The sequence below is a fragment of the Bos indicus genome, chromosome X, assembly GCF_029378745.1.
Source record: "Bos indicus isolate NIAB-ARS_2022 breed Sahiwal x Tharparkar chromosome X, NIAB-ARS_B.indTharparkar_mat_pri_1.0, whole genome shotgun sequence".
Lineage (NCBI taxonomy): Eukaryota > Metazoa > Chordata > Mammalia > Artiodactyla > Bovidae > Bos > Bos indicus.
In genome coordinates this window covers 140,432,240-140,449,853 of record NC_091789.1, presented here as the reverse complement: position 1 = coordinate 140,449,853, position 17,614 = coordinate 140,432,240, and the positions used below count along the sequence as shown (strand labels likewise).

Sequence of the window (17,614 nt, the reverse complement as noted above, 5' to 3'; positions counted from 1 at the left end):
TTGGCAGAATGCCCCAACACCACTAGAGTCTCCATTAGCAAGCATGTTTAAGAGATAAAGCAGGAATTCAGAGAGTTTTTGTTTAAATTTTTTGGGTATTTTTAAAAAATATTTATTATACATTAAACAGAAACCCCCAAGAAACAAACACGTAGCATAATGAATTCTCATAAAGCCAGCATCCATGTAACCCCTAACAAATAGAACTTTGCCAGAACTACCCCCTTCACCCCCCAGCCCCTTGGGAACAACTGTCCACGGTTTTCTAGTCATCACGTAACATTTTTTAAAAGATATATGCTAATGGATGTTTCTGAAACATTCCATGAAAGCCTTTTTAGTGCCAAAAAAGATGTCTTTCTCCAAATGGAAGAATAAAATCGGTAAATTTTGAAGATTAATTTTGAAAGGAGACAACTAAAGAGAAAAGGAATAAACTAGAAATATAACCATTGGTCAGTGTTTGCTGCATTACTGTTGCCTGGGTGTCTGTCCTGGTGCCCTCTTTGTCTATTACTATACATGTGAGGGTTGCCTCTGCCTCCCTGTTTATAGCTTCCAGTGGCCAGGTGGCCCTGAATGTCTCTCACAGATGCTGATTTTACTTACCCAGCCCTTTGCAGTCTCTTTCGTCCAGCTGGTTGACTGGCATGTTATAGATGCGGGTGTATAAAGAGAGGATATTCACTGTGCTCCCCTGTTATAGGCACTTTTGATCCATATATACTGGAACCCTACTCGGGATATGTGTTTCTGTGAGACACGGTCTATTTAGCAATGAGTGACAGAAAAATCGAACTAAATTATCTTTACTTTTAAAAGCTGGAGGCAAACAGTTCCAGAACAGGTCAGCAAGGACTCCGCCTCTGCCATCTTCAGGGTATTGATTTCATCCTCATGCTTGTGGCCTTGTGGTCACAATATGGCTGCCCTAGCTCCAGATATCACACACACATCAAAGGTAGGCAAGACAAAGGGAAAAGGAGCGATGCCAGGAAACAAATGCCTCTTTTGTGTCCATCGTTTTGTCATGCAGCAGCATCTTTTCCAGAAACTCCAGCAGACTTATCTTAATATCTCTTTGGCTATAACCGAATCATATGGCCACTCCCTTGTTGCTGCATGGGAAGCTAGGAAAAAGATGTGTAACAGGCTTTTCAGCCTCAGTAATAGGAATGGCTTTTGGGTAGCTGATCAGCCTTATCTGCTGCATGTTTTAATACATGCACCTAAAAGACAAGGTTTAATGATTTCAGTGACTCTCAAGGAGGCTAGATATGAATGGACAGATGGGTAGAATTTGCATTTTTTACCCTATTTATTCAAATGAATCATCTCTATCAGAGGTTGCATTTCAGCCAATAGTAGAGACCAGTCAGGTGACGTAAAGGATCTTGTATAGGAAGAGACAGAGATGACGTCTTTGGTGACTGAGGGGTGCATGCTCTGCCTAAAGACTGTCAGGTGCAATGCAGTGGCCAACAGAATCAACCAGGGGGCCAACAAGACACCACCCAACAGATTCCATTTGGATCTCCATCTGGGACTCAGATGATGAAGCTTATCCTCTGATACCATTCCACGTGTTACATTTCATGTCTCAGGGACCATTCTTTAGTGAGCATTTTTTATCATCTCCTGGGGAAAAGGCTAACCCGTGCCTCTTTTCACAGACTCTAGGACGTGTGCCATGACCAACTGCCAGTACAGCTGTAAAGACACAGAAGAGGGGCCACGCTGTCTGTGTCCGTCTCCAGGCCTCCGCTTGGCCCCCAATGGAAGAGCGTGTCTAGGTGGAGTATCTGGAGCTACCTCCTCCCCTGACTTCTCCCTTTACTCCATTCCTCCTTTTTCATCTGTCACAACCTACTTGTTGACTAGACATCGAAAATTCCTGAAATGACAGATTTATGTCCATTTCCATGACAACATTTATAGCACGAACGTTCTAGATGCACTTTGCTGTGCTAGAGGAAACACTTTTCTATAATTTGTTGGGTTGCCTGATGCCATAATGGAAAAAGATACAAGTAATTTTATTTTTGTATATTTACCCTGCACTTTTTACTTCAACTACCAAGTTGTATATACTCTTAGTGTATTTAACTATATTGCACTAAAGATAGATAATATTATGACCAAGTTAACACATAGCATTAATATGGGATGTCAAACCAAACAGAATGTTGAAAGAGTTGTTAATATTTTTTGATGGAAGCAAGCAAATAGCACTATGATTTGATATTCTAACTTCTGGACTACAATAGAAATATTTTTCAGTTGAGGTGGTTGGTGTTTATTTACCATAAATGTATTGATACATAACTTGATAAACCACATTTAGAAATCTCACTCAAATAGATCCTAAATCAGTTAACCACTTTAATAGAAGTCTGTATAAATTAAAATTTTGGTTCTGCTCTTTGAGAGCAGGCAATCATTTAATTCAATTCACAGGGTTTAGTGCTCTTCAGTAAAATCAGATTTATGTCAAGGCTAATTCTTGACCAAATGAATCCAAGTGTTCACCCACCTCTTTGATTTGTCGAGTGCCATTTGTATTGGAGGAGAAACTTGATGTACATGAAAGTGATCCCTGAAAAATAATTTTGGTCAATCCAACACTTACTTGTTAATTATATCAAGAATGCAAAAAGAACAATAAGCCAGCACCAAATTTCTTGTTTAACCACTGTTTCAAAATAATGATGGTTCCAAATTTACTTGATTTGACATCTGAAAGTTAAGGCAAAGTCTGAGTCTTAATGGTTTGGTCAGCACAGCTGTCAGCCCCTCTGTGATGTGACTTTCCATGGTAGCAAAGGAAGGAAGCCTCTTGTCTCCTAAGTTGCATCATGGCTTCATTCCACTTGACCCACAATTTATGTATCAGTACATTCTTTAAAAACCATGTTTCTATGATTTGGGACAATATGACAGGATTTGGAGGCGGTTGCTAATGAAAAAATTATTTCGTAAAATGCAAGCTTTGAATGTTTGTGTAGTAGGTTTGCCATGCAATATCCATAGCTGAAAGAATATTAATTCCTTCAGCAAAATGGAGTGTCTGTGTACCAACTGCCAGCCGTATGTTCCCTGCCCCAGAAAAGGCAGGGCCTAATGAAAGAGAAAATGTGAATAGAAGTAACGCCATTACAGCAAGATAATATTTCTAAAATAAGCTGTAGAAAGTGATAGAAATCCAGTGAATGTGCCTCACGGATCCAGAACTCTTCCCGGAGGATAGGACATTGGTAGCAGAATAATCAGTTTCCAGTGAAGAAACCACACGTGTGTGTGTGTGCTGTGCGCTCTGGGTGTGGGCACGAGAGTGTGTTGGACGACTCCATCTTTGGGGAGCCCAGAAAGCTCATCACCCAAGATCTGGTGCAGAAGGGGTACCTCAACTACCGCCAGGTGCCCAATAGTGATCCTCCGGGCTATGAGTTCCTGTGGGGCCTGAGAGCTTATGCTGAGACCAATAAGATGAAGGTGTTGGAAGTTCTGGCCAAGATCCAGGATACGGTCCCGAGTTCCTTCCCAGACCTCTATGACGAGGCTCTGAGAGAACAGGTGGAGAGAGCAGGGCTGAGAGGCATTCCCATTTCTCCAGCTATGGCTGAGGCCAGTGCATCTTCCAGGGCCAAGTCCTACAGCTCCTCCCACATCTAGGGAGGGGTCAGCACACTTTGTTCCCTTTGTGTTGGAACAGAACAGTCCAGCTCTTAAATAGCGCGGGGTAGTAGGGGTGGGGGGAACAAAACCCATATGTTCTTCACAGTTTTAAGTAGTATGGGAGTTTAGGTACAGTTTTAACAAAATATGCATGTTTTCCTTTTATCCATATGAATAATATCTCTCAAAAATAGATGATTTAGTTAGGGAGGTAGAGGTGTTTTGTATTTTTAAATGTTTAAATAAACCTTCATAAGGTTTATTTTGCTTCAGAACCTAGGTTTATTAATGTCATGGATGTCATGTTTATTGCTGTTAGGTTTAAGACTAGGAGTTCATTATTTGTAAACAAGTTGAAAAGACTTCAATATTTTCTTTATGGTCCAGAACAAGGTAACATAACATTGGAATAGAATTTTACTTGGAAATGTGTAAGAATCCTAGAGATAAGTATTTGGGATCACAGAGCTTTCAGAGTAAACGCTGGTTTATTCTTTGTCTTCTTATCTGTCCTCTTTCCTTATAAAAGTTAATAACATGGACCTAGATTTGCTTAGTTTATTCAAACTGTATGACACTTAAATCATAATAAAAGAGAATCTTTGCTCATTATTTCCTTTTCTCCCAAATTAATTGACCATCTTCTGTTTAGAAGGCTGTCTTATAGTACTGGGTGGGTAAGAAAATGAAGCCCAAGCCACTGCCCATGGAATTTTGAGGCTAGCAGCAGGTCCCATATAAGGAAGGTGGTGAGCTAACTCTAAGGAATAAACAAATCATAAATTTAAATGGGGGAGGTGTGGAAGAGGAGGTTCCAGATGAGAGCAAGCAAGTCGAAGTTACCTGATTAAGGCGGCATTGGGTCTTGGGAAACGTCTAGTTCCTCGGTGGGAGGTCATTTTCAGTCCAGATGCATGATGGGCTAGATGAAGCTGTGGGAGTGATGCCAGACACTCATATGATGGTTCTCAGAGGTGAGTCTGTAAACCTGGAATATATCTAAACCACATGTTCACCATTATCTGGGGATATCCGAAAACCATAGGGAATGGAAGGGGCCCTGTGCACTTGAGGCAGGGCAAGTGAACACTCAAAATACACATTTTCATCAAAAGCTGTCCAGAGAGTTTCTGAGAAATAAGGGTGATACCCACTGAAGCGAAATGCCAAGACATCACTGGACTGTCTCTCTTTTTCTGGGATGGGAGCACCAGAACTTGCTCTGTTAAATGGGCAGTTTAATTAGGTTGTTTAGTGTAATTTGGCAAACTTTAAGGGAGGGCTCAATTTTTACTGTCAGTGGGATTAAATTAGGGGTGGTTTGGACAAAAACAAGCACCTGAGAGGGAAGTTGCTGGTCCTTGAGACAAATGAACTTGTCCTTACATCCATGTGGAGAAGACAACCCCAAACTCATATTAAAACAGGTGCTCAAATAGGGAAATACTGCTTAGTTTTACTTGCTTGGGAGCATTAGTGCTGATGTGGGTTTGATTATTGTTTGGAGTTGCATATTATCTAGCCTGGAAATAAAATTATGTGATGGAAGTCTGTTATCATTCGGGGTCAAAATCACCTTTGTAATAACTGCCATTCATTCAAAGTACCAAAGCTTGTCTCATACTGTGCCAGGTGATTTACATACATCACACATGTCTGTGGTCCTACACTATAGACTCGTCCAAACACAATTTGCAGATGAAGAAGCTGGAATAAATAAGCTCAAATTCAAAGCTCATAAATGATAGGAGCTGGACTGAACCCCAGCACTGAATTCCTCCAGAGCCCATACTGTGCCACTCCTCCAGGATGAGGCCAATCTTGGGTCACTTCCTCTTTCTGAACATTAGTCATTCCCAGATTTTCCCTCTCTGGCACCACAGGGAGTGAGGACCTTAGTCTGAGAGAGCTCCCTTATGTAAAAAGAGAAAGGAGCCCCACACCCTGCCAGGAGTCAAGCTTTGGACTTACAAAACCCTCTGACCTCAGAACTCTGAGGAAACTGCACAGAACCCTGCCCTTCCTGGCATCCCTGGGATACCTGCTCATTGTTGACATGACATGCCCATTTCCTTCTATGAAGTCACAAGTGGGGTTGGGACATGGTCCAAGGGGTATAGCCTAGGGCCAGCAGTGAGATTATTTCCAGGTGTTCCAGAAACCAACTGAATACCCTGAAGACGAAGGGAACCACACACCCCATAACCATCTGATTCATCTCATCCTCTGTGCCTCAGAAGACCAAGGACAGGTATGGACGGATGAGGAGAATCCTACTTTTTCCTAGGGGTCTCATGGAGATGCTTGCCCTACTATAAGAAAGTATAGTAGTAGACGGGGTGGACCCAAGGGAGGGTAGACTTTTAGGCCACAACAGAGGCGAAAGCAAGGACTGAGGGATCATCTACCAATAAAAAGAAGTGATAATGAATCCAGCCCTGTTCCTTGTAGCCCTTGAAGAACCAGGGCAGAGCTATCAAGCTGAAGCTCCACCAAAATTTATTTATATCAGGTGTGTAGGAAATGAAACCCTTAGTATGAAGGTGCAGATACTATTCCAAGAAAGGGGTGGGGACACCAGGCCCTATGGGGAACCAAAGGAAGCACTCTTAATTCATGTTGAGGACTCCAGAGGCCAGGACAGAAAACTTCCCCCTGAGCACTCAGTACTGGGTGATAACTACTGACAGGGGTGATAAGCTGAGGACCTCTTCATTTCTCAGAAATCCCAGGGAGCTTTGTGATGCCAACTAGAGAACAGCAGAGGGAATGGGTCCTATGACTGGCCACTAGTTGGGTGGTGGTCTTGAATGTGAAATAACAGATGCCTCTGTGTAGGAGGCTACCAGCCCTTTCTGTCACCCCAGCGTGCCTGAGGCAGGGGTAGCAGGATGAAGCCTAAAGATCACTTTAATTTCCTTCAATATGTTTCCCAAAGGACAGCTGATTAGGAGAATAGGAACCCTGGGGGTTTTCAGAACAGTGCCCTCAAGAAAACCACAAATGTAGCCTTCCTGATAATCAAGGTGGTATTTCCCTGCTGCAGCTTCACACACAACCTTTGTCTTCCTGTGTGCCCTTATCACCTACCCTCCTACTCACACTTCTAATCATTGTCCCCCAGTGCAGTCATCATGCCTCGGGGTCAGAATCATAAGCTCTGCATCCATGAGAAATGCCACCAGGCCCGATATGAGCCCCAGAGTCAAAAGGGAGTTCAGCCTGCTGCAGTAATGGAAGAGCTTCTCTCTACCTCTTCTCTTTTAGAAGATAATTTACAGAGCTCATCAGCTACTGTGTCAAATAGCACTTCCCAGGGGTCTTCAGAAGCCCCATCTACTACCAGCACTTTTTCAACTACTTCTGACACAAAATCTGATGAAGAAGATACCAGTCAAGATGAGGAAGATTCGGGTTCCTCCGATGTCTCATCTTCTACCAAGAACACCTACAGTGATACTCTGAACAGCATGACAAGTTTGTTGGAACAGTTCTTCTGCATAAATATAAAATGAAGCAGCCCATCATGAAGGAAAACATGGTGAAGATTATCCACCCAAGATACCATAACCGATTTGCCGAGATTCTCAAGAGAGCCTCTGAACACGAGGCTGTCTTTGCAGTTGACTTGAAGGAAGTCGATTCAACCACCCACTCCTATGACCTTGTCAGCAAACTGAACCTGCCCAACAATGGGAGAGTGTGGGATGGTAGGGGCTTACCTAAGACCGGTCTCTTGATGACAGTTCTGGGTGTGGTCTTCGTGAAGGGCAACTGTGCCGCTGAGGAAGATATCTGGAAATTCTTGAATATGATGCGAGTATATGCTGGGAGAAAACACTTCATCTACGGAGAGCCCAGGAAGCTCATCACCAAAGACTTTGTGACGATGAAGTACCTGGAGTACCGCCAGGTTGCCAACAGCGATCCTCCACGTTATGAGTTCCTGTGGGGCCCACGAGCCCATGCTGAAACCAGCAAAATGAAAGTCTTGGAATTTTTGGCAAAAGTCAATGATACAGTCCCCAGTGCCTTCTCATCACAATATGAAGAAGCTTTGCAAGATGAGGAGGAGAGAGCTCGAGCCACAGTTCCAGCCAGGCCTGGCACCACCAGGCATGTTCCACGGCCACGTCCAGCAGCTTCTCCCACCCCTATTGAAGACCAAGACTTAAAAAATCATCCAGATAAGAAAATTTGACATCAAAATAGGGACTTTTGCCGAAATGGGAAGCAATCCCACAATAATACTGCTGGGACAATGGAATGAAAAAATAAAATGAAAAAAATTTCAAAACATGATCAACCTTGATTGTTCTCCATCTTTTCTGTCTTCTGTTTTGTAAAATTAAATAATTTATACCTCGATATGCTTCTTGAAAGATGCAGAAGGTATTAAATCTTAACAAGTTAGACCTCTTACTGTCTTCACTTATTTTTTGAGCATCTGCTCTTTGAAAGGCTCTATGCTAGTTCTGGTGAGGCTAAGATCAAGACCTCCCCTATGCCCATCAACTTTAGAAACAAGGAGCTGCAATCACATAAGCAAGATCTTGAGATAGCCTTTAGGAATGGCAGGAAAGTAAAAAGACTATCCAGGAAGAAATCTCTACCTGGGGTAACGTACTGATTTGTTAGGCTTTCCACAACAAAACCCCACAGAATGGGTGGCTGAAATAACGGAAATTTATTTTCTCAGAGTTCTAGAGGCTGCAAGTCCAAGATGAGGGCTGGTTTACCCTGAGGCCTCTCCCCTTGGCTGCCGGGTGGCCACCCTCTTCACTTGGCATTCCTTTTCAGTGCATATATCCCTGGTGCCTCCTTTTGTGTCTCAATTTCTTCTTATAGTCACACTGGGTTATGGCCCATCCTAATGACTTCATTTTAACTCAACCATCGCTTTAAAGACCTTATTTCTAACTACAGTTGCATTCTGAAGTACTCCGAGTTATGCCTTCAATATGCATTTGTGGAGGGGACACAATTTGGCCCCTAACAGACAGAAATCTCAATGTAGGAGATTCCAGTGCACAGACTGGTATTCTACACACATCGTCTCCAGGGAGTTTCTGAGATGTAAGGGTGAACTCCCTTGAGGTGTTTAGGGAAGAAGGACATTCCTCCCTTTACCCCTTTTGAATTCTTGTGGTTAGACTACTAGTAAACTTGACACAAGACAGGGTAACAGGAGAAAAAGAGACAAACTGCAATTCACGTGCACAAGAAGTGTCATAGAAATGGGACCTAAGAAGTGGGCAAAGCAGGCAGCTTCTTTATTTTGTGGACAACAAAACAATTTGTGAGGAATCGACAGGACAAATCAACTTAGGTTTTAGGTACTCAACTAGTAAGGAATCTAAACTGAATCTGTACCCAGGGTAGTAAATGAAAGACTTAACAAGGTGTGTGTATACAGGCTTCTCTGCTTGAACTGTCTATTTCTGCTTAGAAGAGTTTCTCTCTGCCTCCAGATGCAGGCAGTACATCCTTCATATGAGATGTATTTCCTGCTCTCAGGGAGGCAGATATCAGGGGGCGGTGGAATGTCCCTCCTTGGATGTTTCTTAAGTAGCTTGAGTTCAAAATAATCAATATGCCACTGTGGTATACTTGGGGGCAGAGTGCCCTAAGCCTTGGCAGGTCCCTCTTCTGAAACTTGCCTGCAAGTCTCACATGGTAAAAGCTGATCTGGTCACTGTGGAGAGAGAGAATGGATTAGTGGAGTCCTCCATTTCATGGCAGCAGTTGCATAATTCTGAGAACAGGTCAGTTCATTTAAAGAGTGGTATCTCATTTCAATAGGTGGTGATGCAGGTGGGCTCCCAAAGCTAGGGCTAGGGTGCAAGCGGTATCAGGTAGTTATTAATAAGAGGCATTTCTAAGGAAACAAAAGAAAAGCAGACAGTAATGATTGGAGCTGGTTATAAACCAGTTTCTGAGCCCAGGGAGTAGTCTGTCAAGAGGTTTTCTAGGTGTCAGGATCAAAGCAACTATTGCAGTTTGAAATGTCTCTATCACAGTTAGCAATATCTCTGGGTGATCAGGTTAACTTTCTGAGTGGCTCATACAGCAACAGGCATGAAGTCTATTTGAACATAAGGTGTTGTGACAATTTCTCTGATCTTTGCATCAAGTCATCTAGCTTCACGTTGCAGGACTTCAGGAAAATGGCAATGTTAGTTCTCAGTGATTCAAGTCAAAAGAATGGGAGAGTGAGTGGATCAAGATGGCAGAGGTGTATCGCTTGGAGCTTACCGTCTTCCCACAGACACATCAAAAGGATGGGAGAAATAGGGAATTTTAGTAAGAAACTTGCAGCTAGATACGGGTGGACACTAGAAAAATTCAGGATCCAACCCAGTTTGCAGGTAAATAATAAAACTTCAAGGAAATGTAATACCACTAGAACCTAATACCCACACATGTGTAGTACACTTTCTATCGAACCAATTTTTTATGTCTATCATCTCCCTCATTTCTACTGAAGACAGGAAAACTAAGACCTAATTTGTTTGCAAAGGAAGTCTAAATTCAATAAACTTGGCCTGATTATTTATCTAAGTACAGTAAGAATAACAATTTGCCAATAGGCGCTTTTAAATCTGCTTTGCTGGAATGGTTCATAAGGAGTCTCCAGAAGGAAATTTTAATAGCCTCTTGAGGCTAGGAAGCCACAGCAAAGACTTGTTGTCAAACCTAGAGATCTGGATGAATTCCTCTCTTCCTGAAGTCCCCAATACATCCTAAAGTTCCTGTGCCTGCCAGAAGTGATCTTCATTACTCACCTGGTAAGGCTGATGGGAATTCTGTCAGCAAGGTCCCAGGCTGTTTTTCCAAAGGGTTTTTATGGCTCCCTATGGTTAACCTTAGTTTCCTCAAGTTATCTGGTCATATCCAAGTCTACCTGTGTCTGTCAAATATGACATTCCAGTCAAAGTCTCGGCAGTGTAATCAATGTTTCCACTTGTGTCCCGCTACAAGAACAGATTCTCACTGAACTTTTGAAAAATAACAATTTTCCTAAGAAAAGAAGAACACTGAGAATTTCTAATTTCTGGAGTGATATGGTAGGGAGAGAAAAATTAATGTTTCAATTCTAATGACAAAGGTACAATTTATCAAATTGCTGTGTTAAAAAATTTCCTTATATCTAGAAAATGAAAGATTTTTAAAAGACAGTAATCTTTCAAAAAAATCAGGAAAATTATCATATTTGTAATTCATTAAGCCCTATGTTCCTAATTCTTATATTGCCAGAGTCCAGTTTTTGTATTGTTTCTGTCAATCCTCCCTGAAGTTTGTGGCTCATAGGGACAATGATAATTTCAAGAAGCCTGCAAGGTTTTGGTTAAAGCTTGTATAATTTGCCCAGGGAAATGTGTGCCTGGATCACACTTGCTAAACCAAGCAGAGAACACATTTTCTCACACTTCTTTGCCACCATAAGGGAATCAGCCTTGCAGCAAGGGAAGGCTTCAACTCATCCAGAAAATATAGGAATGACAAGAATATTTTGATGATTCATCTGTTCTGTTCAGTCTCTCGGTCGTGTCTGACTCTTTGCAACCCCATGGTCTGCAGCACGCCAGGCTTCCCTGTGCATCACCTATTCCCAGAGCTTGCTCAAACTCATGTCCACTGAGTAGGTGATGCCAACCATTTCATCCTCTGTCACCCCCTTCTCTTCCTGCCTTCCATCTTTCCCAGCATCAGTGTCTTTTCCAATGAGTCAGTTCTTCACATCAGGTCGCCAAAATACTGGCGTTTCAGCTTCAGCATCAGTCCTTCCAATGAATATTCAGGAGTGATGTGCTTTAGAATTGACTGGTTAGATCTCCTTGAAGTCCAAGGGACTCTCACGAATCTTCCCCAGGAGGAACAAAATGGCAAGAGGAGTTGGTGGATGTGGAATACATCTCTCTCCACAGATACATCAGGAATACACCTTCAGACACAGAAGTTCATGCAGAGTACCAGCTGAAAGTGGACAGGAGTACATGACCAGCAGAAAAGAATGTATAGACCCACGCAAAACTCAAGGTCAAGCCCTGAGCCTTTAGAGTGGATCCACTGGCTCCAAGATCCTAGACTAGCAGAGAACTAACCCTAGGATATCAAATAGTGAGAACTGACACAAAGGAAACCACAGGAATACAAGACCCGGCATCACCAAACCACTGATAGCACCCTGTGCAGGACGCCTCATCTAAACCACAAAGACAACAAAAATACAAACCCGATCATCGGCAGACAGAAATACCACCTTACTCAGCCTTGCCCATCAGAGGAAAAAGCAAACAAACAAACAAAAACTCAGCACAAATCTCATTCTATAAGAAGCTTACACAAACCACTGGAACAACCTTAGAGGGCAGAAACAAAAAGGAAGAAAGAATTCAACCTTGAAGCCTGGGAAAAGGAGACCTCAATCATGATAATTAAAATAATAATAATAATAATAATTAAAAAGGAAAAGAAATACTACACAAATGAAGGAACAAACCAGAAACACAGAAGTCCAAATAAATGAAGAGGAAACAGGCAAACTACCTGAAAATGAATTCATTGCTAAAGGGAATGCAGTGATACTGATACTTTCAAAACTGTCTGACAAGTTCTTTGAAGCTAAATATAGTCTTATCATATGATCTAGCAAATGAGCGTTAAGGTATTTACTCAAAAGAGCCAAAACCTTAAGCCCATCCAAAAACCTTCAACCAAATTTTAATAGCAGAATAAGTCATAGCTGCCAAAAACTGAAATCACCAAAGATGACCTTCAGTACACGAGTGGGTAAACAAACTACAGTAAGGTACATGGAATGCTATTCAGTCCTGGAAGAAAACATTTCAAACCGTAACAAGTTATAGAGAAAATTCAAAGTACATTGATTAGTAGAAGGAGCCAGTACAAAAAGCCTACATACTGTATGAGTCCATCAGTGTTACAGTCTGGAAAATGCAAATCTTTAGAAAGAGTAAAACGTTCAGTAGTTGTCAGGGGTTCCAAGTGAGGTTTTGAGGGATGAACAGATGGAGCATGGGAGATCCACAGGGCATTCACAAAGAGCTGAGTTGATACTATCATGCATCTGTCAAACACTAAAGAACTGTAAAACAAAAAAAGTAAAATGTATTGTAAACAATGGACAATAGTTAATAATAACATATTGACATTAGTTGATCAACTGTAAAAAATGAACTTGTATCCATTGAACCAATACAAGATGTTAATAATAGAAGATACCAAGTGGAGGAAGAGAGTGGCTGTATGGGACCTCTCTGTTCTATCTGGTGAATTTCCTCCAGTCCTAAATCTGTTATTTTAAAAAAGAAATACAGAGGGGCAACAAACTCATAAACACATGAAAAGAGGAGCTACATCACTCATCATGAGAGAAATGCACATCAAAATTACAATGAGGTGTCACCTCATACAGGTCAGAATAGCCATCATCAAAAATTGTACAAGCAGTAAATGCTGGGGAGAGTTTAGAGAAAAGGTGGGAATGGAAATTGATATAGCCACTGTGGCGAACACTGGGGAGATTCCTTTAAAACTAGAATTAAAACTACCATATGACCCAGCAATAGAAATACTGGGCATATACACTGAGAAAAGAAGAGTTGAAAAGACACCTGTATCCAGTGTTCACTGCAGCACTGCTTACAATAGACAGGACGTGGAAGCAAAGCAGACTTCAACTGACCGATGACTGGATAACGAAGTTGTGGTAGCCACATACAATGGAATATTAGCCATAAAAAGGAACTAATTTACGTCACTTGTAGTGAGTTGGATGCACCTAGACCCTGTTTACAGAGCGAAGTAATTTAGAAACAGAAAAGTAACGTACATTAACGCATATACATGGAAAGTAGGAATGGTACTCACGAACCTATTTGAAGGGCAGGAATAGTGACACAGATGTGGAGAATGGACCTGTGGACACAGCAAGGGAAGGCGTGTGTAGGACGAATTGAGAGCCTGCCACTGACAAATATAGAGTCCCATGTGTACAAAAGATAGCTGGCGGGAAATTGCTATATAGTACAGGGAGCTCAGCCTGGTGCTGTGTGACAGCCTAGAGGGGTGAGATGAGGGGGTGGGAGGAAGTCTCATCAGGCAGGAGGAATATGTATAGGAGAGCTGATTCATCCTGTTGTATAGCAGAAACAACACAACATTATAAAGCAAGGATCTGTCGATTAAAACAACTTTTAAAAGTCCACTAATTTAAAAACTAGAAAAAATATGGATAAGAACACATAGCCAGTACGGAGTTACATGCACCAATGCAAAATGAATAAAAGTCAGCAATAATGAAAAACAAAGTATCACAGTAAGAATGTGATCCTCAAATTAAATTCTTAGGAAACAGGCACAGAAAACATTGACACATATAACTAACTTCAGAAATCTGGCATAAAATGACCAACACAGCAAAATCAAGAGAATGGTCTGGAAGAATCGACAATACTCAAACCATATAATAGAAAACACACCATAAGTGAAAGCAACAATACGAAAAATGTAGTTACAAAGAAACCTTAGAAAAATGTATGCAGTCTACACGAAGGCAACAAGAAGAATTTCCTGAGTGCCTCAGGAAAAAGAAGTCTCAAACAGAAGAGTATCTTTTGTGTATTCCTGAGGACATATTGTAAGACTGTTGATTTCCTTAAATCCTTTACAGATTTAGTACCACATCCAGAGTAGCTGAGTCACACGTGGGCAGCTGTTTCCTGTACCCAGAACAAACCATGGAAAATTATACAAGGAATAAAGACAACTACTAACAAAAGCAAGAACACAAAACTAAATAATCCCTGAGGAACAATAAGTCTCCTTTGAACTTGACCCAACGAGTGCCCAGGTCGGGGAGTACTCTGAAGCTGACACAGGTGTGCAGGCCACAAAGGAAACAGACAACAGGATCAGATGGAAAAGGCTTTAAACTGGAGCGGTTGATTCTTCCACTGGGCCGTGGGACCATGAACCTTCACTGCTTCACTGAAGGAACCTGAGGCAGCATCTCAGAGCCCCATGCCAGGATCATGGGGCACCAACGTTTGGGATGGACATGGCAGTATGGCCCAGAGGTCATGCAATAACCAGCACAAACTTTGTTAGTGGACGACAACTGGCCCTTGTAAATGATGAGCTTAAGAGACTGTCACACGTGCACTAAAAGAGAAAAGCCTGTATCACAGTAATTGTACAAAAGGACTGAAATTCATCTCAGAACTTTCAAGCAATGCCCCTGCAGTCGACTAAGAGCCCGCAGTGAGAACCGTCAGGCTAAGGAGCCCCTTCACTTTCTCTGCTGGGATTGTGTGGGGCATGGTTGGGGACAGGGGTCGTTTTATACCAGAAAGGGAAGGGTTTCCAGGCTCCGCCTGCAGTCAATATGAAGATCCTGAGTGAGATGTGAGGGATTTCACACCACAGACAGCATTCACCCATCCTTCCCTCTCGCTTATCTTACCTGCAGCAGCCATTTCCAGGAAGCCTTAGGCAGAATCGTCCAGATGAGATGCCGGTGCACTTCTCACCAGGCGTCTGTGGATTTGACATCTTCCAGGTGAGGTCTTGCCCTCAGGTCAGCAGACGGGACATAAAGCAGCATTATGGTCAGAGGAAGGCAGGGATAGAGGACAGAGAGGATCACTCAGCACACAAGAAGGAGCCCCAGAGTGCCCTCACTGTCTGCCTCAGCAGCTCCAGGAAGGCTGTCAGGCTCGGACTCCCAAATTCTTCCTGCTTGGTTTACTGAGAGAAGTGAGAGGCAAGGAGTGAGGCCAGTTGACTGAGATCAGCAGGGACATCCCAGGACCCACTATGAGTCGAAGAAGGGACCACATCCCCCCTCTTGCCGGAAACTCCCCCAGAACCCCGCCCACCCAGGCCCCGCCCCTGCTGTCCTCCTGGAGCCCAGATGCACATGATAGGAAGTGACAGCCCCCTATCCATGCTGGGGTGCCATGCCATCTTTGAGAGGGCTGCTATCTTTGAGAGCTGCTGTAGCTGTGACCAGAGGGAAGAGTCTGAGGTCTCATCAGGGGTCCAAGTCGGAGGTGACATGAGTTACAAGTGCACTGGATAGGTACAAAGATATGCCCTGGCACTCCCAACACCTTTTCCATTCGAAAAGAGGGGACTTCACAGCCCCCCGGCAACCCTGCACCTACTCTACGCCCAGAGGCTCAGACCTGGCTCTTAGGTCCCATGTCCATCGGCTACGCACGTGGATTCTCGGGACATAACCTGGGTGCAGGGGTGGTGGATCTGGGTGCGGGGTTGCTGGACCCTGGCTCTGTTCAGTAGAGGGAAGTCCGGGATTCTGTGGAGTAAAGGAGGAACCTGCGGGAGGACTGAGTGTCTCCACACCCCAGATTGGTGGCCACGCCTAACCCCTTACCCAGCGTGACTTGGCCAGAAAGCAACTGGTCAGCATCTGGGCAGTTCTAAAGGCTGAGGGGCTCCCTGACTGCCATCACTGACACGGGACACTCGGGGAAGAGGGGACCTCGTTCCGAAGGGCTGGCAGCAGGTCAGCAGAGGGAGGATGTCAGGGCTCGGGAGGAGTCAGGGTAATGACCATCCTTCCCATCACATGGCCGACTCAGGACCCTCCCCTGTGGCCAGCACTTCCTCCCAGCCAAACACGGGGATGGGGGCGGTGGTCTGTCAGGGGAGGTTGCAGCTTGGTTGTGAAGGGGCAGCCTCGAGACAGCAGAAGGTGGGTCCTGGCTCCCTTCATTGGAGTCCTGAACATTCCCTCCTCTCATCGTCTGGGGTGACAGGGAAGGTGGCAGCGTCAACTTCAAAGCAAGAGAGGGAACAGGTTGGGTGGGTTTGGGGGCAGGGGATATGAGGGAGTCTTTCCCCAGTTTTCATCATGACTCTGAAATGTGAACTGAAAGGATCTGCCTCCCCTGCCAGCCCCCACAGGCCTCCCTCTAAAGCCCAGGCAGGTCTGTCTGACTGTGCCCCAGCGATCACTCTCACTTCCTACTCAGTCGTCTCAAGAAAGGAGCTCACCAGGAAAACACAAGACTTGTGGGTCCTAGAGCACTGGCTTCAAGGACCCCTCAGAGGCGGCTTTGGTTCAAGCCGGCCAGGAATCTCCTCACTGCAGTTGCTCACAACATCTGCTTGTCCTTCCTCTAGGTGCCCTCCTTGCCTGCCACCCTGCTGCATGCGTCTGTGATCCATAACCTGTGTCACCATGCCTCAGAGGCACAGGAACAAGTACCATGCCCATGTGAAATGCCACCAGGTCCAGGGGGACACTCATTGTCCCCAGGAGGCCCAGTTCAGTGCTGCTGTAGCCCCCAAAGAGGAGTGCCCCTCCTCCCCCTCTTCTGTCCCTCAGGGTTCTGCCCCGAGCTCCCCTGCTACTGGAGATCACCAGGAGCTTCAGGGAGCCATGGCCCCTAGCTCTCCTGATGCATGGCCTTCCTGTGCAGGATCTGATGAAGGTGCCCAGGGCCCAGAAGAGGAAAGTGCAGGTGCCTCCCAGGCAGCCCCTGCCACTCAGAGCCCTTGCATAGATCCTCTGACCAGGAAGGCCAGCATGCTGCTGGAGTTCCTGCTGGAGAAGTACACCAAGAAGGAGCCCATCTCGCAGCACGCCCTGCTGAAGGTCATTGGCAGCAAGTATAGGCAGCACATCCCTGAGATCCTCACGAGAGCTTCTAAGCACATGGAGCTGGTATTTGGCCTTGAGCTGACGGAAGTTGACCATAGCAGGAACATCTACACCCTCATCAACAAGCTCAACCTCAGGGGCGATGAAGGTCTGAGTGATGAGGGGGGGTCTTCCCAAGTCTGGTTTCCTCATGGTGCTCCTGGGCATTATCTTCATGAAGGGTAACCTCTCCAGCAGGGAGGAGGTCAGGGAATTCCTCAGTGTGTTGGGGGTCTATACTGGGAG

At 44.2% G+C, this 17,614-nt stretch overlaps 1 long non-coding RNA gene and 1 pseudogene across 2 annotated transcripts in view; one reads left to right on the top strand and one right to left on the bottom strand.

Moving 5' to 3' along the window:
- Window positions 1-17,614, bottom strand: part of LOC139181273 (uncharacterized) — a 137,989-nt gene that overhangs the window by 18,579 nt on the left and 101,796 nt on the right. The window contains exons 8-10 of one of the 2 annotated variants that reach the window (XR_011565279.1): window positions 15,164-15,447; window positions 4,519-4,674; window positions 2,534-2,596 (exon numbers count right to left, since the gene is read on the bottom strand). This is a non-coding gene — a long non-coding RNA (uncharacterized lncRNA). The remainder of the gene's footprint in view (window positions 1-2,533; window positions 2,597-4,518; window positions 4,675-15,163; window positions 15,448-17,614) is intronic. The other variant, XR_011565280.1, reaches the window with a different exon arrangement.
- Window positions 6,672-7,876, top strand: LOC139181202 (melanoma-associated antigen B5-like; annotated as a pseudogene).